General features: G+C 38.6%; 1 pseudogene; it reads right to left on the bottom strand.

Moving 5' to 3' along the window:
* Positions 1 to 6,266: 6,266 nt before the first annotated feature.
* Positions 6,267 to 7,837, bottom strand: LOC122646409 (annotated as a pseudogene).
* Between the last annotated feature and the right edge of the window lie 6,606 nt (positions 7,838 to 14,443).

Below are 14,443 nucleotides of genomic sequence, written 5' to 3'. Positions count from 1 at the left end.
TGCTACCTTGCGACCTTGCTACCTCTCTTCTCAGACGATGGATCAGTTATTGTTTTGTTGATAGCCTTCTTCTTCTTCTTCTTCTTCTTGCAACAATTACTAAGAATGGTATGCTTTTATAGTAATTGTTGCTTTAGAGGTCAAAGTCTCTCGATCTTTGTTAATCAAGAGGCCGGATCTGGACCTCCATGTACCGAATTTGCTTCTTCATAAGTCAATTTAAAGGTACATCATCAACATTCTGTGCAAATGCATGATTCATCCATACATAGCAATGCCATTTGCCATACTTCATCAACAATATTTTTTTATGAATAAAGGGATTAATTTGGTTCCTAAAGCCATCAGCCATATAAATAACAATCATATCCTGCCATCTCCAATACTCTATCTTCGTTAATGAACAATCCCTTTTTAGATTTTTGTTTTTTTTTTTTTTTAAATTATCTTCTCCTTTCTTCATAATCAAATCTTCACCAACATCATCATCATTATTATTGTTTCACAAAAATAATTCAATTAAGCTAATGGTTCTTTTCATTTTCCCTGGAAGAAGCCTTTAGTCCAATCATACAATCCCCTCAAATACAGATTCGGATGCGGATCGAATTCGGATTTTCAATCATCCATTTACATCTCTGTCTTGTGTAACTCGGACTTTCCTCCCCCTAGCGGATATAATTCACTCTCAATCTACATTTCTTAGATCATGATTCTCTTTTCCTCATATTCTAGAACCTATTGAATCTTCAAAACCCCTCAAGATCATTATTTACTTATTTCTTTATTATTAAGTATTCGGATTTTTTTCCGGATAGATTTTTATCGGAGTATTCCGTTTTTTTTTCCTGATATCTTTAACACGGATACGGATGAGATCGAATTTAGATTTTCGATTATCCATTTACAGCCTTACTAGTATCCCAAAAAAAAATGTTGGAACCATGCCTTCCAATATTTTTTTTGGGGGAGAGGGTGTTTATTTCTCTTACGGCAAAAACAATCCCAGCTGTTTTATGTGATTCATGCCATACTAAGCTGTTGGTTTACTTCACGCAAGAGTTTTCTTATAAATAAAAACGAAAATGAAAGGTGAACAAGAATTCAAATATATCCAAGGAGGCTAACAAAACCTAATCTGAAAACCCCAGAAGAAATAGTATGCCGATTCTTGGGACAATCGGAATCTGAGGCATGAAGATGGTTAACCTTAGGTCTGACATCAAACTCAATTACACGTCAAATTTGATTATGAAAACGGGAGATGAGAGTCTATCTACGTTTATTCCTTTCCCACCATATGTGGTAGATCGAAGTTCAAAAAATCATCTTAACAGCCCAATTGCAGATAAACTTTCCTTTGTAATCCTGATTGATCCTTCTTCACTCTCTTTCAAGAGATGGCAGGGGGGAGTGAGCAGGATAACATTTTCTAATAACTCCAACCCAGATAGCCATTGAGAAGGGGGCAACTAAAAAATAATTGATCAATATTTTCAAGAGCATTTCAGCATAGGTAGTATTTGGGGATGGAAAGATTCCCGTATAAAAGGAATTCTTAAGTAGGAAGAGTACTTGGTAAGGGTTTAATGTTACGATGTAAATAGTGATTTGGTTATGTGTCTAGTTTAATCAGTTTTGTAAGAAGGGCCATCATTGTATCACACATTACACAATTTGGATCGTCTATGGCCTGCTGCCCGTAGCAGCCGTAGCAGCCTCCTAATGAGGCGCAGTGCAATGACTGCCTTACCCCTGCCCGAGCGCCTTGCCCTAACAGGGATAAGGCGGTCATTGCTCTGCGCCTCATTAGGAGGTTGCTACCGCTGCTAGACGATCCTGATCCCACATTACATATCATGCTCGCTTGGCCTATCGTCTCCATTTATCTGCCCCTCCATTTACTCCATTTCATCCCAGGCAGTGTTTTCGAGCAGGGGGTAGGGTGGTCATTTCTACCTCCCCTATAAGCTGAAATAGAGGGGCAGATGAATGGAGACGATAAAGATCCGGAAGGAAAAGGAAGTTCACTACAAAAAAAAGGCAACAATTTTGACACTCTGGGTTTTTTAATTAGAGGCAATTTTATGAATATCGTCACTAAATAGCATCATTTGGCAATAATATTTTCTTACCGTGGTGGATTGAACCCTAGACATGTATATATAACGGCGGTTACAAAAAAAAAAAAAAATGTCACGAAATGCTAAAAAAATTCCCGTGTAATTCCTCCCAAATCGAGCATCTTAATTTCCATGCTTTGTCATTCTATTCCTTTGCTTGCTTCACGCTTGATCAATTTTCCTTATGAAAGGATAATGTGATAATTATGACAGTTAAAATATTTGAAAAATTCTTTGATTGATATGCCTTAAATTTTAAATTCAAATATAATCAAAAAATATATCATGCAGCCACACAATGAGCAGCCTTGAGCACATTTAATACAGAAGATTGTGTAAAGTAGAAATAATAGGCAATGGATGAAGGCTAATTGTCATCGTTAAGTGAGCCATGTTTTACACCAAATGATTCTAAAATTTTATACGAAGAAGAATGGAATTTAAAAAAGAAAAAAAAAAAAATTTAAATGTATAGAAATGGAACTTATACACGATTCATAAAACTACATAAAAAAAATAAAAATGTTGAAACAACAGCAATGCAAGAGTATACGTGGTTCGGCAAAATTTCTATGTCTACGGAAAGATGAGAGAAGTTTCACTAGCAATGGAGAAAGGGATACAAGTTCTTTTTTGTTGAATAGTGATGACCATTGAGAGGGGGGGGGGGATGGATTAGTGAATTCTAAAAGTTTTCCCTCAATAGGTTTACTTCACAATTCACCTATTTATGTTCCAAGCACTCTGCACAGTCACTGATGTAATCCTCTCAAGTGCATTCTCATACTACCATATGCAGTTTGACAACCCTGACTCAGGCTCACACAACTACACTCACAACCCTTGCAACAAAGAGTTGATGATCACAATGTTGCCAAGAGCTGCTATGTCAACTACTGGAGATCTTAAATGTGGCTTGGAGCTGATACTGACACTGTACTAGCACTATACTCAAGCACACACTCTCAATCACTGCTGGAGACTCCTCACTGATAGATATACATATACACACAATCATGTACACACCTCAGCCTAACTGTCAAAGGTTCTTCCAGGTGTGTACACCCATCTTGCAGAAAAGCGTTTCTAATAAAAGCAAGAAAGCAAGCATCCAATACACAGAGAAATAGGTGCTTCGACAGTTTGTCTAGGTGCACGGAGTAATATTCACTCTGACCTCAACATCTACTCAATACTAATTTTCCCAGCATGGAACTGAGAGGCCGCAATTACGAAAAACTCTCCGGCATAAAACTAAGAGACCACACCCATGGCAGAGTTTAGGTAGTAATGACTACCAAGGAACAATTGTCCCTATGTCTAGCACCCACTGAACACCCAATACAAAATCAGGTTTAGGCTTATACAGATGCCCTACAATGAAATACATATAGCATAGGTCTATGACAATGTAGAAAATCTCACAACTATGCACTATCTCTGATCACTGATGTCTGGAGATGAAATTGGGATCACCAACTGCTCACTTGAATCTTCAACTCCTCCCAATTTGATGAAGAACTGAAATCTTCAAGTATGCACTATAACTGAAGTCCTGGGGTGGTTCCTGGCAGTGTCTTCCTCCCGTCTCCTTTCCTTTCTTTTCCTTTCCTTTTTCTTTCTTTCTTCTTTCTTCTTTCTTCTTTCAGCCCCTTTCTTTTTCTTTGAGTGTTTTTTTTTTTTTAAAATATTTTCTCCCCCTTCTTTTATTCTTCCTTCTCCTTCGTCTTCTTTCCCTTACCTTTTCTCTTTCTTTCTTCTTCCCCTCTCTTTTTCTTCACCTTTTTATACAAAGAATCATATAAACATTACAATGCAACCATCCCTGCCCTCATTCCATCTTTCACGAGCACCATGAATGCAAGGGCACCAAAAGGTCATGGACTCAAAGCACATAATCAAAGGGGAATGGAGTTTCTGCCTTTTTTTCGCTCCACAGAGGCTACTGCCTCAATCTTATAGTCATTCCAATGGATAGATCTGAGAGAGATGAGAAAAACCCCAATTTGGTTCACCCCAAATAGAGTTAGGATGAGGGAGATATCACGATTTTAAGTAAAGCGATTCATAGTGCTCACAATAAAATCTCGGATGATGGTGCAAGCGTGCCCGAGCATACACAGAATCATTGGGAGTATAGGGTGCATAATCATCAGACCAATCAGAACCATTAGATGGGACTAAAGTGGCATAGCTTTTTACATGCCATTAGATCGGCGTCTGACATGTTTTGTTCTCTCATTGGCTGTATCTTACGGTGGCCAGCGAGCCATCAGATCTGTCGGTGAATGCGAGGAAACTTCTCAACCATCGGATTGTCTTCCATTCCATCTTGAACTGGTAGGGTTCATGCAATCATCCCAAAGAGAATCATTTCTTGGCGCTTCTCTACATAGGCGCTGCATCAAATCACAAAATATAGGGTCTACCGATATGGATCAAATTTGACCATACATTTCAAATTTACAAGTTGAAATACTTCTATTCAAGAGATCGAAATCTTCTTGATGTACTCAATGCACTGGCGTTTCACTAAATCAAGAACTTAGGGGCTATCTTGGTGTGACGCGGTGTATAATATTCTAATGTACCAACTAACAACAGGGCATGTATAGGAATCTTTTCTGCCTACTGTCAGCATGCGCCAATGTATCTTTGTGCTCCTTAATCCCAGTTGCTTAAATTGAATCTGCCTACATGGCAAAATCTTGGCCACATAATTTCTAATTCAGTACATGCCGGCATAAACTCTCTTCATGCACCTTAGCCTACCAGAACACTTGAAAGGATATCTGGGCTATAACTTGTTGGTTTTAGCTCCGATTTGAGCACCGTTTACGACCACATGTCCTTGATGATGAGCACTACCAATATAAATTGACCACTCCAGCAAATAACTTACTTTTTTCACAGGGAAACAAAAAAATAATTCGGATTGACTAAAATGCCCTTTATTTTTAGGTGCCAAACGGGAATCGTTATAACTTTGCCTCCGAATTTGGAGTTGTACATCTCCAGTTGTGTTTCGAAGAGGACTCGACCAACTACAATTCTTATGTACAGTCCAAATCTCAGATCAGCTCATAGGCCCTCTGAAAATGCCAACGAAGCTGTTGCCAATGTGGAACCCTTATGAAATCAAAATTCTCGATGCATCTAGCCTTCACCCGAGGCTATCCAAGGCTGCCAAACACTGTATAACACTGACATGAGGTTCCCTATGTTGCCACATAGGCCGAGATACTCCTGAATCACAACCAACATGACAAATCATTGCCAAATGACTAAAATTCACTATAAGTTGTATCAACACTCCACTAGCCTCTATGACTGACATATTCACTAAAAAATCATGTATGCTGAAGATTGCAAATTTTCTAGGCCATCTGCGCTCTGTAAATTACAAAAATATCATGCAATACTGTCTATGTCTGTAAATGACAAAAATGCTCCTGGATAACTCCCAATCTTTGTGGGACCTCTATGTGTGCTGCCAAACCCCTGTAATGAAGTTACTACCATTGTGAACACTGTAAGAACTACTGGGGATGCTGGGACACTGTCTAGTCATTGCCTGCATTGTCAACCTTGCCAACTCAACCAAAAGTCTTCCTATGTATTACTGACCACTGTAATTGCCTTAGATAGCCACTATACACTGTATCTGACATTGTGATGCACCAATATGCATTGTATTGACAAGAACAACACACATGTACTGTGTTGACAACAGTGACATCCATAAAATTTGAGTCTTATTTGACTGGCCATTAGATGGATACAGAAGTAAAATGCGACAAACCTAATAGATGAGTTTAAATATTTAATTTAAAAAGAAAGAGCACTTAAAAACTAACTAAACCATAAGCAAAAAACAAAAAAAGGTTAATTATTGAATGAAAAAATCAATTCAAGTCATATATCATCATTATTATATTTCGTTATGATCAAAAGAGCTCGTCCAACCAACATGAAATTATAGAACAAAGAAAGAACATGATGAAAATCAACAACAGTTGAAGGAGAACTCAAACACACACAAATCAAGGGTGCCCTTCTTCACATAAGACATTACAACTATATGTATTACATGAAAAATATCCACCAGACAAATTAAAGAAAAGAAAATAAATTAGTTAACGATTAAGCATTCTCCTCCATCCCGTTTCCTTCTTCAGACTCGGCGGCATCACCGGATATTTCTTCAAGAGATTTTCCCTTGGCACCTGGCACCAAGAACGTAAAAATCAATCCCAAGAAGTCGGTCGCAGCAAGCAAGTAAAATGTGTTTTGTATACCGATAACAGCAGGTGCGTTCCCTGCGGCATACACGAAGCTGAATGCCCCGACGATTGCCCGAGCCTTACCACATGCTGTCGATATACCATGGCAAGTTGACCTAAATCTCGCCCGGAATATTTCCGCTGGCACCACAAAAGTTGTCGCATTAGGCCCGAAATTGGAAAAGAAGAAGGTGAACACATACATGACCACGAAACCAGCTTGGTGCCCAGGAACCTTCCAGTAAGTGTAAGGAATGGCAAGTCCAAGCATGAAGGCCATCATGAAGAAGAAACCCATTAGCTAAATTACAAACCTACCAATGTAATCAATGAAAGCCACCGTAAACCAGTACCCAGGAATGGTACCACAAAGAGCAATGATGGTTTGTGCCCTCGCAATCATGTACATCTCTTGAATTGCACTCATGGTCTGTGGAGGAGGGAGCCAATTTACTGCGGTGAAGATGTCCTTCTGGAACAGACTCAGACTATAAAACGCAATGTCTAGGAAGAACCATGTTGTGGAGGTTCCAAGTAAGTGAAGCCCATGTCAATGAAGGAATTCTTTAGAGAAAAACCCATATGAGTTGGAGGACGACATTGCCATCCTCTCCACTTTGTTTGGCTCTGCTTCCAACTCCACTAGCAACACAGTCACCATATCTGCAGCGGCCTTTTTGGCATTTCGGGCGACGAGGGCTGTGTAACGAGCGGTCTCAGGCATCTTCATACGCCAATAGTAAGTAAGTGCTGCAGGAAGGGCACCCACCATCAATATTATTCTCCAGGCGTAGTCGGCTTGTGGCACAGTGGAGGCGGCTGCGTTAATGTTGTAAGCTGGAGCAGGGTAAGAGGCGTTGAATGCTGAAGAAACGATGAGAGCACTGATTCCACTGGCTAAGTATCCAAAACCTTGCATGGCGAAGACTGCAGCGATGAAAGCACCTCGGTCTTCTTGTTAGCATACTCGGACATTATGGTAGCTAACAATGGGTAGTCACCTCCAATGCCTAAACCTAACTAGAACCTGAAGAAACACAAGGTAGCCACCATTCCTTTCGATGTGGAGCCAAAGGAAAGGCCAGCGACAATAGAGCAGACGACCATAAGCATAAGTGTGACACCATAGACACGCTTTTGACCCATCTTGTCACCGAGCCAGCCAAAGAAGAGCTGGCTGGCTAGGGTACCAACGAGGGCGACACCAGTGATGGCTGAGTTTGCGTTGTTGGATAATGCACCAGGGGTAGTTGATCCAGGTGTGTAGTAATAAATGCGACCAATCAATTTGGTGATGAGGGAAACATAGAAGAGGTCATAGGAATCGGTGAAGAAACCTATACCAGCAACCACAATTGTAGTGAAGTGGTATAACTGGATCTTCGCCACATCAAGTGCTTTAAGCACTTGTAGCTCTTCCCTAGCCATGCTTGCTACCTAGCTAGCTCTCTTCTCAGACGATCAGTTATTATTTTGTTGATAGCCGCCTTCTTCTTCTTCTTGCAAAAATTACTAAGAATGGTATGCTTTTATAGTAATTGTTGTAGAGTTCTAATTGATTGGATCTGCACCTCCATGTATGGAATATGCTTCTTCATATGTCAACTTAAAGGAAAGCAACCTTCTGTATAAGACTGCAAGTGAATGGAATTTTTTTCGTGTACGGTTCCCTGACCGGTACGGTTCCCTAGTTCCTCTCACAAGAGGAGGGTGTGTAAGGGTATTTATGTAATATCCCTTCATATGTTCTAATATAATCCTACTTGTATTAATACTCAGGCTGTGAGGGGCAATCTAGTAATTAACCCATTTGACCTAAACCCTAGTTTTCCTATAAATACTAGCTGGAGGCAGCAGTCTGGGTATTCCAAACTAGATACTCAGGGTGTAATGCTTTAAGCAACCTTGTGCTTAAACCCTAAACCCTAACAATCTTAAAACCCATAATCCTTGAAACTACTACTCCTTATTCATCTCAATCAAATGGCATAGCTGAAAGAAAGAACAGGACGTGAATAGAGATGTTAAACTCCATGTTATTGACAGCTGACATGCCCTCTTGCTATTGGGGAGAAGCAGTGTTGACTGCAAATCACATTCTAAATAGACTACCACATTCAAAACTGACTTCTACACCTTATGAACTATGGCATAACCATCCATGTAGATATGACACTCTTAAGATTTGGGGCTGTATAGCTTTTGTTAGGATACAAGACCCTAGGAGACCTAAGGTGAGGACTAGAACAAACACTTGCGTGTATCTAGGTTGTGCAGAAGACAGTGCTGCAGACCGGTTTTTGGATCTATCCACCAATTTGGTGATAGAATCTAGGGATGCTATATTCTTTGAAGATAAATTCCTCAGAGATAAAGGTCTGACCTTGCCTGGTCTGACTGAAATGGCTATAGAATCACCTTTGGAGTCTGAACCAATTATTTCTGACACTACTCCCACAATGCTCCCTGAATCAGAATCTAGAAGAGTATCTACTAGAGATAGAGTACCCAAAGATTTTGGTGAGGATTTTGTGACCTACCATCTAGAGGCCGATCCATCCACCTATAAGGAATCGATGAGATCTAGGGACTCACTGTTATGGAAAGAAGCCATTGATGAGGAAATGAGCTCTTTAATGTAGAATGAGACCTAACACCTTGTTGATCTGCCTAGAGGGGCCAAGACAATAGGGTGTAAGTAGGTACTGAAGAAGAAACTTAATCCGGATGGGTCTATAGCCAGGTATAAAGCACAGTTAGTAGCTAAGGGCTATACCCAGGTGAGAGGGATAGATTATTTTGACATCTACTCCCCGGTCTGTCATTTGCCCACGATAAGGATTCTTCTTGCCTAAGCATCTATTGAGCATTATGTTGGGCATCAAATGGATGTAAAAACGGCTTTCCTTAATGGAGACCTAACAGAAGAAATCTACATAAACCAACTTGAAGGGTTTGTCATGGAAGGTTCTGAAAAAAGAGTTTGTAAATTAAACAAATCTCTCTATGGTCTTAAACAAGCACCTAAATTATGGCATGAGAAGTTTGACAAGATAGTAAAGAGCCTTGGTTTTTAGACCAGCAACTCGGATAAGTGTCTTTACTTTTGGTCTGAGTCAAATAAGGTCGCGATTATTTGTTTGTATGTAGACGACATGTTAATTCTAGGTTCTGATCTCTCTGTAGTGAGTGATATTAAAGAAACCTTGTATAAAGAATTTGACATGAAAGATCTTGGTGTGGTAGACACCATTATTAGAATGAGAGTAAGCTTCGATGAGCAAGGGATCACCCTTAGTCAGTCTCATTATATTGAGAGGCTACTTTCTAGTTGGGGATACGGTGATTGTAAATCGATTAAGACACCCTATGACTATAACAAACAGTTGAAACCTAACACAGGTGACATTTTGAATTAGTTAGAATATTCTAAATTGATTGGTAGTCTCATGTATGCAATGAGTTGCACTAGGCCAGACATAGCCTTTACGGTAGGCATGCTGAGTCGTTTCACTAGTAATCCTGGAAAAGAGCATTGGGATGCCCTGACGAGGCTGATGAGATACCTTAAGGGTACTCTAGGTTATGTTCTATGTTACACTGGACATCCTCCAACTTTGAAAGGATATTCTGATGCATCTTGGTGCTCAGATTTGGGAGACAGCAGATCCACTAGTGATTATGTATTTACACTAGGAGGAGCAGTTGTAGCATAGAAATCCAAGAGACAGACTGGTATTGCTCTGTCACCTATGGAATCAAAACTTTATGCTCTAGCTTCTGCAGGAGATGAAACAGAGTGGATAAAGGATCTGATCATGAATATTCCATTGAGGAGTTTCAAATTAAACCCTATATCTATATTCTGTGATAATCAAGCAATAAAGACGATAGTGAATAACTCACTCTTTAATGGTAAGAGAAGACACATCAGGCTGAAACATGCCATGCTAAATTATCGAACAGAACAAGGGATTATCACTTTGATTAATGTGAGATCGAAGGATAATATGGCAGATGCCCTTACAAAGGGATTGAACAAAGATCGAACATTCAAAACTATGGGGGAGATGGGGTTAAAGACCATTTAGTCAGGTCTTAATCTAACCTAGTATTGTTTTGAATTATTCGAATCTCATCTAGCCTTGGTAAGCATTCGGGACAGTTTATATGTTTCAGATAACTTAGTTAGATTACTAAGTATGGGGGTTTGTGAAACCATTCCAAACTTGATGGTGTAGCAAATTTTCATGTTTTCCTCACTTTGTTATTCCATAAAGGAATATGGAAAATGTCTGATATGTTTCAATGATATTGTGTTAGTCTTTATGTCATTCCAAATTTGATGACATGTCTTTCATAGTATGGTGTACCATTCCAAATTTGATGATACAACATAAATCTATGACTGATATGACGACCACAGTATTCCAAATAGAAACGTGGTATGGTCCTTATGATAGAGACTATATAGGATCAAGTTCTTGTAAAGAATCTTGATGATGATGCTTATTATTTTTGATTTACCTTCAACCATATAAGGAATGTACTAAGTTCTTATTGTTGAACTAAATACTATTGTACAAATGATTGAATTCATATTATCTTATGAAATTCATATTTGACAAATTACAGAGAATGGCGAAGATGGAGGAGACCGGTTGAATCTGGATCTCGATGAGGATGACTTACTTGATGAGTAAAGTCACATGGATTGCAAGGACTTTACCTTTTGTCTATTTCTTTTGGTTTAGTCACCTGCATGTGGAACTTCGGATTTATTATTGGGTTTAGTTTTGACCTAAAACCCTAGTTTTATTTCTTGAAGTTTACTTATTACTTATTTGATTTATTGGATTATTGATATTCAATTTATATTGATTCAATTACTGATTGAACAATGATTTTCTATACATGTGTGGTGGATATATGTAGAACATAGGAGGAGATTGTAAGGGTATTTATGTAATATCCCTTTATATATTCTAATATAATCCTACTTATATTAATACCCAGGCTGTGAGGGGCAATCTAGTAATTAGTCCATCTAACCTAAACCTTAGTTTTTCTATAAATACTAGCTGGAGGAAGCAGTCTGGGTATTCCAAACTAGATACTCAGGGTGTAATGCTTTAAGCAACCTTGTGCTTAAACCCTAAACCCTAACAGGGTGGACCTCACCTGGGCAGACTGTTCGGTCAAGAGCTCCAGGTGGGTCCCACCCCCCTCTTATGAGAGGAACTAGGGAACCGTAGACGATAATGACTCCAAGTGCATGATGCACCAATTGCCTTTTTTTTAATAATGTTTGGAGTCTATTAGCTGTGGAAAATTTAGGAAATCTGCCACATAATATATTTGGGCCGGAAAGTTCTACCCATGTTAGAATTTTTTTCTCTTTTGATAAACTTGGTTCCAGATCCTCTACGGCACGGCTGCCCGTCTGGCCTACGCCATAGACACAAGATCGCGTGCAAAGGCCGCCTTACTCCCACTCAGGTAGGGGTAAGGTGATCTTTGTGTGTGACCCTATGTTTGTGCAGCATAGGTAGGACGGTCAGCCGTAGAAGGTCCAAATCCAATAGACTTCTACCCATGATAGAAACTTTTATTCGAAATAGTCAAACCTGCACTAGGTTAAATAAAAATGAAAGGAAATATACATATATAATTATATTCCTACAACTTATATATTTTGGATGTTCATTTAGAAAGCATGTTAAATAGAAGAAATAATAACTTGGTTCCTAAAACCATAAGCCACACATACCAATCCCATCTCCAGTCCTCTATTTCCGTCGTGGACAACAGTTTTCTTGTTCTTCTCTTTCTTCATTATTTATGATTAGCGCAAGAGATCTCTACTTGGTGGTGTTTCCTGTGCCCTCTCACAATGCACCGTGAGATGATGCCTATACCCCCTTAGGTAGATACCCAGTCATGCTCACCCATTGGAGAGCGTAGGAAACACCACCAAGTATAGATCTTTTTCCCTTACAATTATTATTGACTACATTATCATCATATCATTATTATTTGACGCAAAAAAAAATTAACCTAATCATTCTTTTCATTGCTCGTGGATGAATCCTTTCCTCAAAAGCCCATCTAGGTTTTTTTTTTGGTAACAAGAAAAATCATTAAAAGAAAAGAAAAAAAAAATAAACAGAATTTCTACGAAGCTCAAACAAAATCCATCGGTGAAAGAGAAACAATCACTGGTTTTTTGGCACATTGAATCATGATGTGGTAGTTCTGGTCATTGGATGAACAGTATAGACAAAAGTGGACTTTAATCCCCTTATGTATTGTTGTATAATTGGCATCTTGTAGTCTCAACCATCCATATGTTTCAATCCATATCTCAAAAGTGGATTTTAATCCTCTTCAATTCCTAAAAGTACGGCAGTGCTAGGTGGAGATGTCGACATCTGACCGTTCAGACATCCAACGGTGGATATCAATAAGCTAAGATCGTTGAATGTCCAAGCTGCCAGGTGTCGACATCTCCACCTAGCACTATCGTACTGCACACTTGTAGGAATTGGAACGGATTATTTTGCCTTAAAATTTTGATTTTTTATTTGATTTTGAGAGTTCTATTTGATTATGTGATCAGATGTGTTAGGGTAAAAAAGAAACAGGGGAAGGGGGAGGCAAGGTTTTAAAACTCGGGTTTCGAATAGGTTTCGATTAGCCAGAAAACGAGTTCGTCTCGGTTTCGACCATATCTCGGTCGAAACTTGGGACTTTCTCCAGGCTAACTCGAATCTTGGTTTCGAGGCCCAGAAGTTTTTTTTGCCCTGATTCTGGTTGTGTTGCCTATTTTTGACATTTTAAACTCAATCTATGCATTAGTTTAACATAGAGAACACTAAAAATATTGCTTGTGGTTTTGATCCAAGTTTGATACTGTATATTATTCTTGGACATGGTATCAAATAAAGTTTGACCGGAACATAATTCTTTTAATATAAATTAGATTTAAGCAATCATGGATTTGTTAGAAAGCTTTGTCTTGATAGCTTTCCAATAAGTCCAAGATTTCTTAAATCTGATTTATATTGAAGGAGTTATGTACCCGTCAAACTTAATTTGGTGTGCACAAATGCTGTCAAAATCGCTCTAAATGAAAATATTTTTTTGGACATCAAAACAAATGAATATTTTACCGCACTTTTTGTTTGTAGCAATGTTTTACCATATTAAGATTTATGAAATTTTTAGATTTGAGAAAAACCCCAGCATTAGAAAGTTAAAAATTGCACCTACCGTCGAAAATCCAGTTTTTGTTCTTGAATTGGGGGTTTGACTTTTTTTCTTTTTGGAATTTGATTTTTTAACTATTTTTATTGGATTTAAATAAGGGGTATTTGCTTATTTATGAATAATATCATAAGTAAATGAAATACAAATACGAAAGCAATACAAATACAATAAATGAAATACAAATACAAAATCAATACAAATACATAAATGATATTAGACATAACTAAGTGTTTGTCCTGGTTTTTGGCATAAATACCTGTCTGTCCTAGTTTCGACCCAAGTTTCCCCTAGTTTCGATGGGCATATGTGTCGAAACCACTGAAATATGGTCAAAACCAGTCGAAACCATTGAGACCCTGTCGAATTCAGGGATTTTATAAAATCCCCCTTCAACTCGTCTCGGAAACCTCGGAAACCGAGTTAACTCGGTGGTTTCGACAGGTTTCGATCGAGTTTTTGTTCCATGGGGGGAGGGAGAGTTGTGACTTGTGAAGGTTTATCTCATAACGACGTGGATCATATAAAATACCATCATAAGAATGCAGGGGAATTATGCCTTCAACTACTTTTATTCTATTTCCCTTGATAGATATACACAAAACTAAACATAAAAGACTTCCAGTTGCTTCAAGTGAATCATGTCACTAAGCTATTGATCTACTTCACGCCAAAATTTTCCTATAAAAAAAGGGAGAAGATTTTCTAGAAAGGAAGTGAAAGAAGAAATTTACACACTACAATTAATGAGCGGTTGAAAAATGATATCAT

The sequence above is a fragment of the Telopea speciosissima genome, chromosome 11 (genome assembly GCF_018873765.1).
Source record: "Telopea speciosissima isolate NSW1024214 ecotype Mountain lineage chromosome 11, Tspe_v1, whole genome shotgun sequence".
NCBI lineage: Eukaryota > Viridiplantae > Streptophyta > Magnoliopsida > Proteales > Proteaceae > Telopea > Telopea speciosissima.
Note: the sequence above shows the minus strand (reverse complement) of the source record. Positions and strands in the feature narration are given on the sequence as shown.